Source organism: Aedes aegypti, chromosome 1, assembly GCF_002204515.2.
Source record: "Aedes aegypti strain LVP_AGWG chromosome 1, AaegL5.0 Primary Assembly, whole genome shotgun sequence".
NCBI classification, from domain to species: Eukaryota; Metazoa; Arthropoda; class Insecta; order Diptera; family Culicidae; genus Aedes; species Aedes aegypti.
In genome coordinates this window covers 191,140,562-191,157,467 of record NC_035107.1, presented here as the reverse complement: position 1 = coordinate 191,157,467, position 16,906 = coordinate 191,140,562, and the positions used below count along the sequence as shown (strand labels likewise).

General features: G+C 37.8%; 1 protein-coding gene and 1 long non-coding RNA gene across 2 annotated transcripts in view; one reads left to right on the top strand and one right to left on the bottom strand.

Annotated features, from left to right (window-relative positions):
• LOC5577501 overlaps positions 1-16,906 on the bottom strand; it is an 833,563-nt gene that overhangs the window by 194,355 nt on the left and 622,302 nt on the right. The window lies entirely within an intron of this gene.
• LOC110679852 lies at positions 14,409-15,516 on the top strand. Its single transcript, XR_002502754.1, has 2 exons — positions 14,409-14,691; positions 14,768-15,516. It is a non-coding gene; the product is annotated as an uncharacterized LOC110679852 (long non-coding RNA).

Here is a 16,906-nt window from a genome sequence, read left to right as displayed (position 1 = left end):
ATGGGGCGATCGAGGAATTGGAGGTTAGCAGCCATGGACCAACTAACTCGGTAACATTGTGGTGCAGGTCATGTCTTGAAGGACAAGGACGTAGAGCCAGCAAAAGTAAAGTAAGTAAGAAAACATTTTCCAAGCACTCGGTATGACAAAATATTGACATTATTTGCCGTAAAATTGACACTTCTGTGTTTGATAACACATTTGTATCAAAATTGTATCGGAGTGATCAGAGCAGTGCTGGGAATGGTAATAGTAGTAGGCTTGACTTTTCGCGAAAATCACGTGGCTCTCCCAGTACAGTAGTTCAAAAACGTGAATCTCATCAAATAGCCTCTGTTAGGTGCACGAATTTTCTAAATCATGAGTGTCATTGAAGGCTCTAAATGCGGGAAATGCAGCGGGAAATAGAACATTTTTCTACAGTAATTTCGGGTTGCCCTTAGCAACGGATGTTTTGCAATTTTCAAGGCATTTGCCTACAGCAGCGATGGGCGTGAGTTTCACTGGCTTCGCTGACTGTGATTGGCTTTGTTTGGCTACTGTAGAGTGAGTTTCAGATTTTTTCCCAACCCTGGATCAGAGCCTTTACAAAGCTAAAACCTCATGAGATAGACCGGACGTCTGAACACCGGCCATGACCTCGACAAACCAATAGTTTTTTGAGATGCGTTCTACGTATCCGATGATGCCTTTAGTTTCGTTATTGATAGCTGCTTTGTCTGTCCTCTAGCATTCTTCAAGAGGGGTCGCATCGAGTTAACCCATATCCGGCAACGGTATCTGACGATGCTGCGCGTATGCTGAAACGAGTTGACCCCGGGAGAAGATGCTCAGTCCCAGAAGAGGACTGGCCTAAGCCCCAAGCAGCTGGTCTACAGCCAACGGCCGCTTCCGGGGTGGGCACCAAAAGCCGTCTTCTGTCTCCCGGGTCCCAGGGCGTATATAGTAGGGGAGAGCTTCGGATGTGGGAGTCCTAAAATGCTGAGGATTTAACTTACGGTTTTTATTCGAATGATCGTGGGCGGCGAGGAGTGACGAAACTCGGTAGTGGGAGGCAATTACCACCGGCGATGGACGGCGGGGTGGGCGGTGCTGAAGACTCGGGGACGGATGGTGTAATGCTGCGGGGCCGAAGGTCCCAATTACTTCGTGCTGGGATTCGGAGTGACGGAGCAGTCGACTGGAGCGCTGGGGGACCATATGCTACCGAAGGCGGTCGTCATGGGCTGGCTGAACTTCTCTTTAACTACAGAGTAAACGGCGTCGGGGTGGCGGACCTGAGACGACTCGACTGTACCACCAGTTTGACGAGGTGGCTTCAATATCCGCCCGAAGAAACTATACGGCGATCCTGAGCAGTGGATGGCCTTCCACGTGGTCGACTTAGAGAGCCTGATGATGGCCAACAAACCCAAAACGTTCGACCCACTTTCGTCGTTGGGGCCGGCTCGTCGAGGCGGGATACCCACCGTATTGTTTGGCTGATTGCTTGCCCAGAAACCAGATAGACGTGGGTCAAACCGATATTTCTCCGGTAGCACCCGATGACTGATACCACTCGATGGCTAAGGGTCTGAACAAGACCGGCGTGACGTGGTTATTTTCCACTCGACTCTACCTTGATGATTCGACACTTCTGGCTTGGTTGAGAGATGCTAACTTACTGCCTATCTCCGATCCTTCGCTCTACCAGCACTCATCACCTTCGGTGTGGGTTCCGCGTTTTGCCACCTCCGCTTTTATTGAGTAGCACACGCAGCCACCCATTCGTAGGCCTGCGTTTTGAGCGTTAGCTCCCCCAAGCCGCCCATTTGATTTGGACGTTGGCTAACTTACATTTCATTCTCCTACCGTCCCACATCAATCAAAAGCAAAATGTTACTGTACGGTAACAATGCATTGTCGACATTTGGTTGTTTCAGGTAGTGGTTGGAGTCAATGTTAGCACCACGAGAGGTTCTGATCCGTATCCGAGGAGTGCTATCGATAAAAACGTGGTCCATTCGAGTTGCTGTCAGCTATGATGATCTACAGGTATATCGATACGGGAGGCTCTGTTGGATATTCTTGGACGGCGAATTCTGCTGGAGCCAGGCTGTAATCTTTCGACAGCCGGTTAACACTGAACCGTCCAATCACCGGTGGTCTGTATTCTTCTTCTGGCCATTGCGGCAAATTGTGTCTTTGTCATCATCAGTGCGCTTAAGAAGCACGTACTATGCACGTTGATTATGACTAAGTTGAATCGGGTTCTACTCTTTATCTTCTGATTTTGCTAGGTTGTTAAATGTCTTGGCAGGTTTCGACTTTGCTAGCACGCACACCATAACAATCTAATAAATTTCCAGACTTCGTTCGAAAGTTCAATAATAATAATAATCAGTTACATACAGAAGAAGACAGCCAATTCCATTACCCGTAACTCACTTGTTGGGACAGCAAATTCACCTTGATTGAATTTAAAATATTCATTTCAGACAATTTCAAATATCCCACCCACAAGTAGACATATACCGTGAAAAGGATTCCCCAGACATTTTTTTCTCCTTTGAATTCAACCAATCCAATCGGCTATAGAAAAAAGTCAATTCGAAACGAATTCCATTTGGTGCTTTTTCGAGTGTGCGGTTACTTTCCGTGAAGATCTTTGCAACCACTTCCACAAGCCTTTCGTAAATTAACTCAACTGCTCCGACGGTTACGGAGCTTACTTCCATGTGCTTCATCCCCACGCATGGTTCTATCGGGAGATATCCCTGCCGCATGCACTTGGGGATTATTTTGGAGTACGTCGAACTTCGCATTGATTTGTTTAACCAACCACCCCACAGTGATTTATTTCATCGATTTCACGATCAAAATAGAATAACTTCAAAACTATTGGTTCTAGATGTTTGGTGTCTTCGATGAAGTTTCTTAATATTAAAAGGCGCTTCTTTTGGTATTAGGGGTAAGATGATCAATTCACCCACATGTGAGAAAAAAAAATATTTTTTCTAAAAATTAAGCTAGAGATTTCAAGTCTTCGGCAAAGTTGTAGAGTATGTAATTACAAACAACTTTGCCGAAGACGCAACATTTCTATATATTCGCGGTAATGAGATATGGAGCATTATGTCTTCGACACCCCTTAAAACTTGTTTTTTGTACATAACTTTTCAATAGAATTTTTCACATTTTTCGAATCTTCTACAAAGTTGTTTGGATCGATAAAATACACATTTTTGCTGAACACGAAAACCTTGTATCTCTTATCGTTAAAAAGTTATAAACAAATTTATGTCAAATTTTTGTCCACTTTCACCTTAAAAATCTCCATTCTACGCAAAATGACGCAGCTAGTTTCATGGCAACTTCAAGTTCTAACTTTCTAATTTTGCATACAGGTAATAACTTTTGGAAACAAACGGTTTTTTGCAGTGTTTTTCATAGATGATACACTCCCGTGCATATGTTTGGGATCACCCTCTAAAAAACACGAACAATTGGGTCCTAAAATTTTAAATGAAATCTTGTTTTTATTCAATAACATGAAAGAGCATCTTACTGCAATTACTTTTGCAATTTTTCCCGCTCAAATAAGGGCTTTATCATGTTTAAACTTTAATTTAAAAATTGGGTCCATAAATGAACCTTGACACTTAAGATCATGTTTGACGTTCGCTTAGTCGACAAAAACACCACAGGGGTTTCAGTTTTAACACTGGGGTTGTTCCTATCTGACATTTCGGAAGGGACACGGAAAACAAAATACACCCAAAATTTGAGTTTAAACCAAGGGGTGTGACAAAATCTTTAAACAAGTTTTTTTGGGCTCAAACCAACGGAAAACATTAGAAAATTGAGTAAACCTGTGTTTTTGGCCTAAACTTAAGCGTTTGGCACTAAAATTGGGACAGGGCTTTAGGACCCTATTGTTTTGTCCACATCTCTGTGATTACACGTCCAATTGAAACTCTCTATAGCGCATTTGAAAACCATTGAGTTATTCTCACTTCGTAAGTATTTTCCCGGAAACAGTTTCTGAATTTTGCATACTAAATTTTTATTTAAAGTTGTGACATTTTTCAAAAAAACACACTGGAAAAACATGGCCATTTTCCTCAGAATTAGATCGATAAAAATAGAAAAATCAATGTATTATAAGAATCGTAATCTTATATTCTTTGAAAAGCGCTTACGAAATTGTGGAAATTGTGGAGGAAAATGTGAAAACTACTCAATATCAATGAAACAGTCATTCAAGTCATCGTGCGAAAGTTCACCCTTCAGTATAATGCTTATCGTGCAAAAGTTTGGAATCACCTGAGCCGCCCGCAAATCATTTTTGTCAATATCTCTACCATTTTTCAACCAATTTCAATAGTTCATAACTTTTTCAAACGTAAATAATGACGCGTTTATGATTGGCTTGAGATTTCACAGGTGAACCCAAACTTTTGCACGATGACTTGAATGACGGTTTTATTGAATTTGAATAGTTTTTATAATTTTCCACCAAATTTTCGTAAGCGCCTTTCAAAGAATATAAGATTACGAATCTAATGACACATTGATTTGAAATTTTGATCAATCCAATGCTGAGGAAATCAGCCATGTTTTTTTCAGTAAGTTTTTTAAAAAAAGGTCACAACTTTAAGTATGAATTTAGTATACAAAATTAAGAAAATGTTTTTACTTGTTTTTAATTAAACATTACATATACTTTGCAATTGGATTAAATGAACAATTTGATGTGAAGTTTTGCAAAAAAGTTACACGTCTTCTCGGTGAGAATCGAACTCACGACTCCCTGATCTCTAGTTAGGGCGCGTTACCCCTACGCCACTAGAGGACTCATGGAAGCAGAAGTTAACCTGAATTCGATTTCAGCTCAATAATCACGTGGTCCATTTTCGCAAAGTGCACCTCTTTCGGAAGAATTAGATGCCCAACCAAACACAACGCTTTCTATATATTTCCAATGCATTCTTGATGGTAATGGTGAACAGTGTAGTTTGTTTCTGCAGTGTAGTGATAAATAAATTAAATTACGTGTGAAATACTGGACTTGCCGCGGAACAACGATTTCTATCGCGAGCAACATTGTATTTTGAAACAGGATAAGTAGGAGGCAAATTGTCTCTAACGCTTGTCCTCGTTTAATTTTGCATTTAATTTTGCCCCAGCAGCTGCTGGAGGCTGGTAACTTTTTTGTACACTGTATTGTTTCATCTGTGTTAAGTGTTGCATGCATGCTTCGTTTGGTGGAAGTGTATAGGTGCTAAGCAAAATGACTGAGTGCAAGCAATGTGGGGCCCCGGTATTAATTTCTGAAATACCGACCACATGTACAGGTTGTTTGAATGTGTATCATTACAAGTGCACACCACTGACGAAAGCTGTTGCTAAGCTTGTCAGTGAGAACGAAAATCTGCTATTTAAATGTAGTGATTGTTTATCAAGCCAGTGTTGTGGCGAGCAGAATTTAACGCTCCCGACCGTACGAATGCTCGAAGAAGAGATGAAGAAGATTTCTTCTATTTCGGATTCGTTCAGTGGCGTTCGGGAGCAAATTGCTGCTCAGATAAACGACGCGTTAAAAACCGGGATGGATGAATTGGTGAGAAGTCTAAATAGTACCATGGATAAAGCAATTTTTGATATGTCAAAATCTGTGAGCAAAGAGTTGGAAAGTATGAAATGTTCATTTTTTGAATTTAACTCGAATAAGAATTTAGTTGCAATGAATGATAAGCACGGTACATCAAGTACGGCATCGGAGCCGAGCCTGCTTCCCAGAGGCAAGAAACGTAAGGTTCAGGAAGACGTTTGCGGTATGTCGGATGATGTTTTTGTTGAAAGTATTAGTTTCGCGGATGTTGTCAAGAGTAACGCTGGGATTAAAATTAGAAATAAGAGTACAAAAAAGAAAAACACTGCGAATGATGTAATGCAAGTGACTCGTAAGGCTCGTCCGGTCATTGTGATCAAGCCAAAAGAGTCCAACCAGAGTAGCGAAGATACTCGCAAAATTTTGATCAACAAATTGGATCCGAAAAAACACAAAATAAGTAACTTGAGACACGGGAAAGATGGCTCTATTATTGCTGAGTGTGCAACAGGATACAATGTTAATGTTGTGAAAGATGGCATTCAAAGCGATTTGGGTGAAAACTACAACGCTGTTGTTCCCTCATCGGTGCCAAGACTTTTAGTGAAGGGCATGAGCGATCAGTTTTCCTCCGATGAATTCATTCGGATTTTAAAAGATCAGAATGAAGACATCGCGATAAATGAAGTCAAAGTAATAAGGATGTATGAAAATCCACATTTCAAGTACAAAAAGTACAATGTTGTTATTGAAGTTGACAAAGAGACGCATAGTTGTTTGTTAACGGCGCAACAAGTGTATGTTAAATTTGATCGGTGTCGTGTTGTTCCAGAGATTAGTGTTTTGAGATGTTTCAAATGTGGAGAATTCGGGCACATGAGCATGAATTGTAAAAATTGCGATGCATGCTGTAGGTGCAGTGGAAGTCACAAGACATCCGAATGTACGTCAACTGTTTTGAAATGTATCAATTGTATAAAAATGAATAAAGAACGTAAAATGAACTTGGACGTCAACCACGGAGCATTCAGTTATGAATGTGAAGTCTTTAAGAATTTGTATCAAAGGAAAAAGAGCAGCCTACATTTCAATGAATAGCAACCAAGTTCCAGTAGTAATGTGAATCAGTTCGATATCTTGTATTTAAATATAGCCGGTTTATCTACAAACTACGTTGAATTACGTCAGATTGTAGAAGAAAAACGTCCACATCTAGTATTTTTATCAGAAACGCATATTGTTGACATAGATGCATTTGATCAATATAGTATTCCGGGTTATAATGTGGCTGCATGTTTATCACATTCGAGACACACTGGCGGAGTTGCTATTTATGTCAAAGAATCAGTTCAGTACAGGCTTCAATTGAACGAGGTTTGTGAAGGTAATTGGTTCTTGGGCATCGCAGTTGATCGTGGCATGAAGATGGGTAATTACGGTGTATTGTATCACTCTCCCAGTTCAAGTGACCAGCGTTTTATTGAAATTTTGGAAAACTGGCTTGAGATGTTTGTAGATTGTAGTAAATTAAATGTTCTTGCTGGTGACTTTAATATTAATTGGTGTGACAATTCGAATTCGAATCATTTGAAACGATTAGCTGACTTTTTTAATTTAAAACAAAAGGTAAATGTTTATACACGTATTTCCAGACATAGTCAAACTTTAATTGATCACGTTTATTCTAATTTGGATTCTGTTAGTGTTATTAAAAATTCTGATTTAAAAGTAACTGACCATGAAACATTAGTTATTAATATTGATGACAATAGTAGATATAAAAGTGACTTTGTAAAATTAAAGTGTTGGAAAAAGTTTTCAAAACATGCTGTTTCAAGTCTTGTCGAAAGAAGTGTTGATTTTCATACAAACGACGGTTCGTTAGATCAAAAGTCAGCTGTTCTAACTGATGTTTTAAAAACCTGTACCAATAAATTAGTCGAACATAAATATGTTTCGTTGAAAAATTCGAACAGCTGGTACAATTTGGATTTGTTGCGTTGTAAACGCAATAGGGACAAACTGTACAAAAAATGGCGTAGAAATAATAATAATACAAATTGGAATAGGTACAAGGTCGCGCGTAATAAATACTCGCAAATGGTTAAACAAACTCGTTGCGAGTATATTCAGAGGAAAATTGATCAGCATCAAAACAACAGCAAAGAGTTATGGAAAATTTTGAAATCCTTGTTAAAACCTAGTAATTGTAAACCGCGGTCCATAACTTTCAATGGCACATTAGAAGAATCAGAACAAGTAATAGCATGTAAATTTAATGAGTATTTTGTGGACAGTGTTTCATCAATTAACCAATCCATTGAGTTAGTAGATGAACCTGACGAAATAAAACAGCCGATTAACAATAATTGCACATTTGAATGTTTTCACCCAATAACGTTGGAAGACCTACGAAATATTTGCTTTTCTATGGGAAAAACGGCTGGCGTAGATAACGTTAATGCGAGAGTAATACAAGATTGCTTTGATGTCATCGGACACAATCTGCTGGACCTGATTAATGAATCGTTACAAACTGGGCACGTGCCACAAGTTTGGAAGGAATCACTTGTGATTCCTATTCAAAAAGTTGCTGGGACGATTAAAGCCGAAGAGTTTCGTCCCATCAACATGTTGCACACATTAGAGAAAATTTTAGAACTTGTTGTAAAAGGCCAGCTGTTAGCATATTTAAATAGTAATAATTTGCTAATACCAGAGCAATCGGGATATCGGGAAGGTCATTCCTGTGAAACCGCATTGAACCTGGTGTTGGCAAAGTGGAAAGAAAACATAGAGCGTAAAGATACGATTGTTGCTGTTTTTTTGGATCTCAAACGCGCTTTTGAAACGATTTCTCGGCCCTTGTTGTTAAGAACAATCAAGCGCTTTGGATTTTCGGGTTCTGCATATAGATGGTTTGAAAGCTATTTAACTGATAGAACCCAACGGACTGCTTTCAATGATTCTGTTTCGAGCCCCGTGGTGAACAGCCTTGGCGTACCACAGGGGAGTGTATTAGGGCCCGTTTTATTCATTATGTATATAAATGACATGCGACGAGTTTTACGTTTTTGTGACATTAATCTTTTTGCAGATGATACCGTGATATTCATTGCGGCTAAAAATCTTGATGATGCTGTTGCACATATGAATGCAGATTTACGTTCTCTGAGTAGATGGTTGAAGTACAAACAGTTGAAATTGAATATAAGTAAAACTAAATTTATGTTGATATCGCGGAATCGAACAAATATAGACGTCTCAATACAAATTGATGATGAGACAATTGATCGCGTGCGCGAAATTAAATATCTTGGCGTGATTATTGATGACAGATTAAAGTTCGACGCTCACATCGACAATGTTATCAAGAAAATAGCCAAGAAGTATGGAATTCTCTGCCGATTAAAAAACGATTTAACGATTGCTAGTAAAATACATTTGTACAAATCAATCATCTCTCCACATCTGGAGTTTTGCGCTTCCATTTTGTTTTTAGCAAATGAAACACAAATATCGAGAATGCAGCGTTTGCAAAATAAAATAATGCGTTTGATTTTGAGATGCAACAGATTCACTTCCTCGTCTTTCTTATTAGATGCTCTTCAGTGGTTATCGGTGAAGCAAAGAATTGTATTCTTGACGATGGTGTTCATTTTTAAAGTAATTAACGGTTTATTGCCTCGATATTTGTGTGATCGAATTGAAAGAGGAAGTGACATTCATAGATATAATACTAGAAACGCGACTGAATTAAGAACACCACAGTTTTTGTACGGTGCTTCACAAAACTCTTTGTTTTTTAAAGGAATAAATGTTTTCAATTCGATGCCTATACACATCAAACATGCTGCAACTCTATCACAGTTTAAGAGACTTTGTATTTCACACGTCAAAGCTGCCTTCTGAACAGCTACATGTTAACTTTTTTGTACTTGACTAATACTGTATCTTGACGAAGTTTTGACTAACGGATATTTTGTATTGACTATATTGTAAAATATGTTTAATAATTATTGGGGCACTAATAAACTACGATGTTCGCCTCGATGATGATGATGGATTTTTTATATATTGACGTAGTTATAGTTTATTCCTTTTTATGTGTAGTCTACGGAGGTTTGAGTCCCGCGCGCGGTACACAGGTATAAACGACTGTTTGATTACTTATCATTTGAATTGACAATTTAGGCTGTTGGTGGATGCCATGCATTAGTAGTAAGTTTTCTGGTTGAATGTCGGAAATTTCTTGAAAATTCAAATGTTTCCGATAGGTTTGACATCATCGGCGGGGTTATCATTTCTGGCAATGTTTTGGATTTTGTTGAACTTTCTTGATCACTATTAAAACTTATGAAAAGTGTGGTTGAGACCAACAGATTTTTTACCATTTTTTTTTGCTGTATAGTATGGGAACTTGTAATGTTGTTTATATCTGTTGAAATAATCAGACCGTTTATTGTTTGCAAATCTGGTTAACATTGATCATAATTAATTATCTTAAAGATATATCGTCTCGCTCAAACCTTTGTAGGGGTATGTGGTGGGACCATCATCATCATCATCATCATCATCATCATCATCATCATCAATGCCTAGCCCGAGAGCGCATTATTTTTAGGTGGAAAGTTCATCGTCCTTCATCAGACTGCATTGTAAAATTTTACGAAAATCGATTGAACTGAAGTGTATTAATCCGAACAGAAAATCGAAGGAAAGAAATCGATCATTAAAATTATGCCTTAGTAAATGCTAGATATGAAATGTCAGGAAAACAAGATCGATAATTGGTTCGAAAACAAGACTAGTGAAAAGGTAATGGGGCAATATAAACACTTTCTTGGAATTTAGTTTATTGTTCTTCTTTTTGGAATCACTTCCTTACAAACTGTTACAAAGCCTATTTCTCAGCTTGTTCTTAGAGCACTTGCCACATTTCTTAACTAAGAGCTTTCTATGCTAAAGTTATTATTTTTTATGCTTTTGTATTAGGGATAATATAATATCTTCAAGGCATCGATACTTTTATATGAAAAAAGTGTCATAGAAAAGTATCGATACCTACAAAATATCTAATAGGTAGAGGAGCTGATCTCAAATGGGTGCAAGCCGAACTTTGTCACCTCATTCAATTCGTCTGATCTCATCCGATTTACAGAATAAGCACAATTTCCTCAACGGCACAATTATACCAATTAGTGGGAAACGTGCCTTTGGAGCCGGCCTTTCGATAGGTCAAACTATTTTTGTGCTTTCATATTATTGAATGGTTAGCTTCCACCGCAAATTCTGCTATTTACCTGAAGTAATCAACAATGTTATTAGTTTACCTAAGGAATGTATCGATACCTACTCGAATCATTTGAGTAGTTTTTATTATGAAGGAAACGTAGAACTAAAACGATTACGATAGATATTTTTAATGAATCGCATTGATGATTTATTCATAAAATAAAAATACTTTTGAGTCAAAATTCTTGATAAACTTTCGTGAATAAAACATGAGTTTTCAAAGGCTGCACCACCCTTTGCAAAAAACGTACATGAGGAACTATCATTTGATTCAAGTAATTTCATTCAATACCTTTTTGAATTAAAAGTATCGAGTATTTATTCGCATTTACTTGAATCGATTAATCCCTACATGTGACAGGAACGGTGATACTCTATTTCTAAAACAAAAATATCATGGATCGACGGGAAATCGAACCCAGACACCTAAGTATGACTTCGCTTTGCAGCTGTGGATTTAACATAGACTAAGAAAGGCCCTGCAAACATTTCATTCAAAATTTCCTAATACCACTTCTTGAATCTTGGTAGTAGAATTCACTTTCGAGAATCTAAAACTAAATTAATAACTATACACAGCCAAATTTCTGACCCGGAAACTTACACAACTCGTTAACTAGGGCTAAAGGTGTCACTAAAAAAATAATTAAAGTGGTATTGCAAATAAACGCATAATGCTTCAATTTTCCTTGCGTTATGAAAATGGTACAACAGTGAGAACTGGTACATGTTATACATTGTATTGAAACCAAAGAATGTTTGTATTAAATATATCATCATAGCTTTATAAAGCTTGTAAAATATACCTGACAATTTGATTTCACTGAAGTTGTGTCTCAAGGTCTTAATTGTCCAGTATTCTTACTTGCTCCGATGTACCTTAACAAGAAAATTGTAGTTAACAGGGAGGGTTTAAAACTTAAAATTTTAAATTAACGATATATCATCTGTGAAAACCACTGAAAAAAACCTTTTGTTTCCAAAAGTTATTACCTGTATGCAAAATTAGAAAGTTAGAACTTGAAGGTGCCATGAAACTAGCTGCGTCATTTTGCGTAGAATGGAGATTTTTAAGGTGAAAGTGGACAAAAATTTAACATAAATTTGTTTATAACTTTTTAACGATAAGAGATACAAGGTTTTCGTGTTCAGCAAAAATGTGTATTTTATCGATCCAAACAACTTTGTAGAAGATTCGAAAAATGTGAAAAATTCTATTGAAAAGGTATGTACAAAAAACAAGTTTTAAGGGGTGTCGAAGACATAATGCTCCATATCTCATTACCGCGAATATATAGAAATTTTGCGTCTTCGGCAAAGTTGTTTGTAATTACATACTCTACAACTTTGCCGAAGACTTGAAATCTCTAACTTAATTTTTCGAAAAAATATTTTTTTTATCTCACATGTGGGTGATTTGATCATCTTACCCCTAATACCAAAAGAAGCGCCTTTTAATATCAAGAAACTTCATCGAAGACACCAAACATCTAGAACCAATAGTTTTGAAGTTATTCTATTTTGATCGTGAAATCGATGAAATAAATCACTGTGCACCCCGACACACTGGAATCGATGTGTTCTTTGGCATATCGGCAATGAATCGTTTTCAATTTTCCCGAGCAGTCGTTTGGGCCGTATTTTCCGCAGCAATTTAAAAGCTCCCTTCTTCTTCCGTCGTCTTTTATCCGGGAATGAAGAATGAAGAAAATCGAAAGCGAAGGTCTTGAACGAGGGACCCTTGGGGTGGGGGCTCGGATGGTTTGCCAAGGGCAAAAGATTTATTTATTTATGTCTGAATTTTTCAATTTACTTTTCACGAGCCAGCTACTTCCGTTCCAGTCGGCAAAGTTGGACGTCGACAGTTGTTCGGGGGTTTGGTGCCTGGATGCGTGCGTTCATGCGTTTCGGGGAGTTTTTATCTCCCCGAAATATATTTTTTATTTTGGGGATGAGCTCAATTTACATGTCAGTCGGCTGTGCGGGATTCCGTTATCGCCATCCAATGGTGCCGCTGCTTCGCCAGTCGTTTTGGGGGAGGATTGGCTCGGTATCATTGATCTGGTGCTTCTTTTTCTCCTTGGCATTACGTCTCACTGGGACAGATCCTGCTTCTCAGCTTGGTATTCTGAGAGCTCATCCACAGTTATTAACTGAAAGCTATCTTTACCAAAGTTGTCATTTTTGCATTTTTGTATCATGTGGCAGATTTTCTCTTTTAAGGCGAAGTAGGCCGTCATTGAAATTTGTACGCGTCGTTGATGATTGGTGCTAATTCCTCTCACGATTTCGAATCAAAGAAAGTCAGTTGGTTTCGCACTGACACAGCTGAAAAACTATCAGCATACTTTACGCATGTTAGCGCGTACAGTGATATATTTTCAAGTCGATATAAACCATCGAGACTGAGTTTTATCACTTTGAATTGCAAGCTGAAAAGTCATCATTGATGCCAAAAGGAATGACGGGCTACTTAGCCTTAAGGCAGTTTCCATAACGAAAATATCCTGGAACAAACGGAAGTCCAACCCAGGCACGTTCAGTATCCCTTAGCTTTGTAGCTGCGGACGTTACTACCAAGCGAAGGAAGGCCCCTGATATGGTGCTACCTAGTTGGATATGCGGCTACACATTTGCGCATACAGAATTTGCGGGTGGTTGGGCCACTTTTTTTTTACCGTCATTCGGCAGCTGTGATGAAGGTGGTGGTCGGGAAGTCAATAAATTCGGAAAGTACTTTTCGGTGGTCCGCATTCGGAGGCGATGAAAAACCAGACGGATAGGAATAACTGTCAATGTCGGATCCGCTGTAATCCAGACATAGGGAGTGCGTTTTTACGCAGCTGGAAATGCTGATTGGATGTGTACTCAATAAAATTGGTCAATATATTTTTGGAATTTAATAAATTGGATCATATTTAGGCATAGGCTTTTATTATCCTGTAAATCGACTAAATATAATATTTATATGTATTCATCTTGACGAAGGTATATGGGTTAGATTCTCGATATGATCTACGATTCTACAATGAAAACATGCAAATGATAAGCACACAAGCTTTATAATGTTTAATGCTTTAAATGTATGAGTGCAAAATAATGATTATTAGTATTACAGAACATACAGAACAGTATTGTCAGAAATATTATCACTGGATTTAAGAACATTTGAGACAAGTGAATCCAATTGTCATTGAAACAGACGCAAAATAAATAACAAAAAAGAAAGGACTAACAATTGTTTGTCCTAACTGTTGCGGATAGACATATAATATAAGAAAAAAATCGTCATCACAAGCACAAGGGCAACATTGTTGCAACCTTTGCAACTCGTTATTATTCAGTTATTTAAAACATAATCGATTTTTTTATCGATGCTGTTCGATAATGCGGCAATGTTTACCAAAAAGAGGAAAGTTCTCGAAAAAATGCCTAGAAAAGCGTTGGACACGCATTCATTTATTAAGATAACATCTAAACAGATAACACTGATGGTGGTAAGCTCCATCGAAGTTAGTACGAGATTTAATCTGGATTTTCTAAAATCCAGGATTAAATTTAGTACCCCGTTTGGTAAGCACCAAAGTCGGTATTAACGTTAAAGCATGCAGCCACTTTTGACATCACGCAAAAATGCATGAATGTGTGCGTGTGAGAATGCCTACGTATAAGGAATGATGTTTTCTACCTTCTTTGTTTTGATGCAAGACCTTCGTAAACAAGCTCCGTTGGGGAACAAAATAAAAAGTTCATAACAGTTTGGATTTTGAAGGCAGGAAAACAGGAAAATATTTCGCTGCAAGGTTAGTAGCCTAAACAAATTTCATGCCGTCGAACGTACAAGTTTTAACAACATACAACCGCTATTTCTGATAATAGAATCTATCCACAGAAAAGAAACGATCGGACAAGTCTAACCCCCAGAGGAATCCGTCAATTCCTGCACTATCAGATGTACCATTCTACGCATCAACCAAAACCGGACACAGGTACCGAGCCATTTGTGACATACCAATATACGATACCATGTTTTCTCCAACTGGAGAACTCTTCGAAGTTCTTCAAGTAACCTGAGGATTCAGCGGAATCTTGGTCGCTCATCAAATTGACATCACATCAGGACTTATTCGCAAGCATAATGAAATGGACTTCATGTCTTGTTCGGAAGCGCTTATTTTTGAAGTAGATCGAATAATTATAGTCCTTGGCCAGGCTTGGAATTGGAATCAAAGGTGGTCCTATAACCTGAACCGGAATGGAATGCTTCAAGTTCTTCAACAAGAATGCGGCAATCAATCTGGATCGATGGGATAGTAGGTATGTCCAACAGAAAAGCTTTTGATGCTGATGCGCATCAACGTCATGCCAGTGGTATTATTCATTACCATGTTACCAACCTCCTGGCCGTCGTGAGGGTCACGACGTGCCCCTGCAAATAGAAGTTTCCGAAAGCTAGCATCATTTTGACCACAAACAGCTCAAACTGGAAATTAATTAGAAATGGAAACCAAGAAATGGAAACATTATAAATTATAAATCCAGGAATCATTTTTTAGGTATATCATCATTATTTTCACTTTAGTTGTTAGGTATATCATGAAATAGAAAGAAAATTTTTCAAATACGCATTTTCAAAATTGTTTTTGTGTAGTATTCCGAACAATATTTTTAGTCTTCCATAAAAATCTGATCCACAGTTATTCGGTGATTCGTTTACACATCACGTCCACAGCTCCATTTTGTGCGGATCGCGATGAATTTAAAGAATTTTCGCATGTCTGGCCCATTGACTAATCTGCTAACTTATATTTAGAGCATATCAAGATTATATATTGACACTTTCAATACAGTTCATTTCATATTTTAGTTTAGTAGGCTATTTTTCCAATTCTCCTAAATCATTCAAAATCCAAATTGAAAGTTTTCAATAATTCATGAACATTTAGCAGCCTTATTTTTAAAAGTATGATAACTGTTAGAATTATTCTGCACATAATTTTAACTTCCCTGGATCATGGGGATTGACGGTGCCAAAGTGAAAATGCACCATAAAATAATATCGTCGTTATAAAATTAATGATTGTGAGGTGATCATGCATGCATTTTGCACTTATTTCTTTAAACAAAAACACTATTGCCTAGTTCTTTACACCTTTACAATGAAAGTGTTCATAATAACAGCGAGTGAATAATAGAAGTGATCGAAGTGATTTTTTGTTACGGTCGTTGTGATAATTCGTAGTTTAATTAAATAGTAAAAACAAAACAAAAAATTAAAATAAAATTGAATATCCTTCAATTATTGGTAATAAAACAAATTGGTATGAAAGTGGCGTAATATTGGTGATACTTGTAGCTGTGATAGTGGAAAGTGATAACGAAAGTTCATGAATTGAAAATCGGTTATGGAAGTGATAGTGTCAAAAACAAAAGTGTCCACAGCAAATGTGTGGCAATTATTTGACAGTGAATGACAAAATGAAATGGGGATGGGGACACTTTAATGAAATTATTCCGTTCTTCACTTTAACCACTCTAGTAGTATTTCAGGTCTTATCATAGTTTTATAGTAGTCCGGAAACTACGGCAAGGGCTGATTGATATTAGGGTACACAGTGACCAATCGAGCGACATTGTTTAGGGCCGTCTGTGTGATGAACGTAATAGAGGCTTATAAAAGCAAATGTTGCGCGGAAGCTTAGGGCTAGTCCCAGTACTACCCCTAAAGCTACCGACAAAAAAACTGTTAGAATTGTTCTGCACATAATTTTAACTTGGTATTGATAGACACAATCAAATGTCTATTGGTCCTGCTTTTAAGTTACTACCAAATCATGGCTTAATTTTTAAACACAATTTCACTGAAAGATACTCTGGCTGGCTAATACTCTGGCTAATACTCTCCCAAAGCCCTGGGCATGAATTTTAAAGACCTCTAGGAGAGATGTACGTAGTTCCGCCCAGATTTTTACAAAAATCAAAAAGATTTCTCCCAAAATCTTAGAAAACTTGAAATCG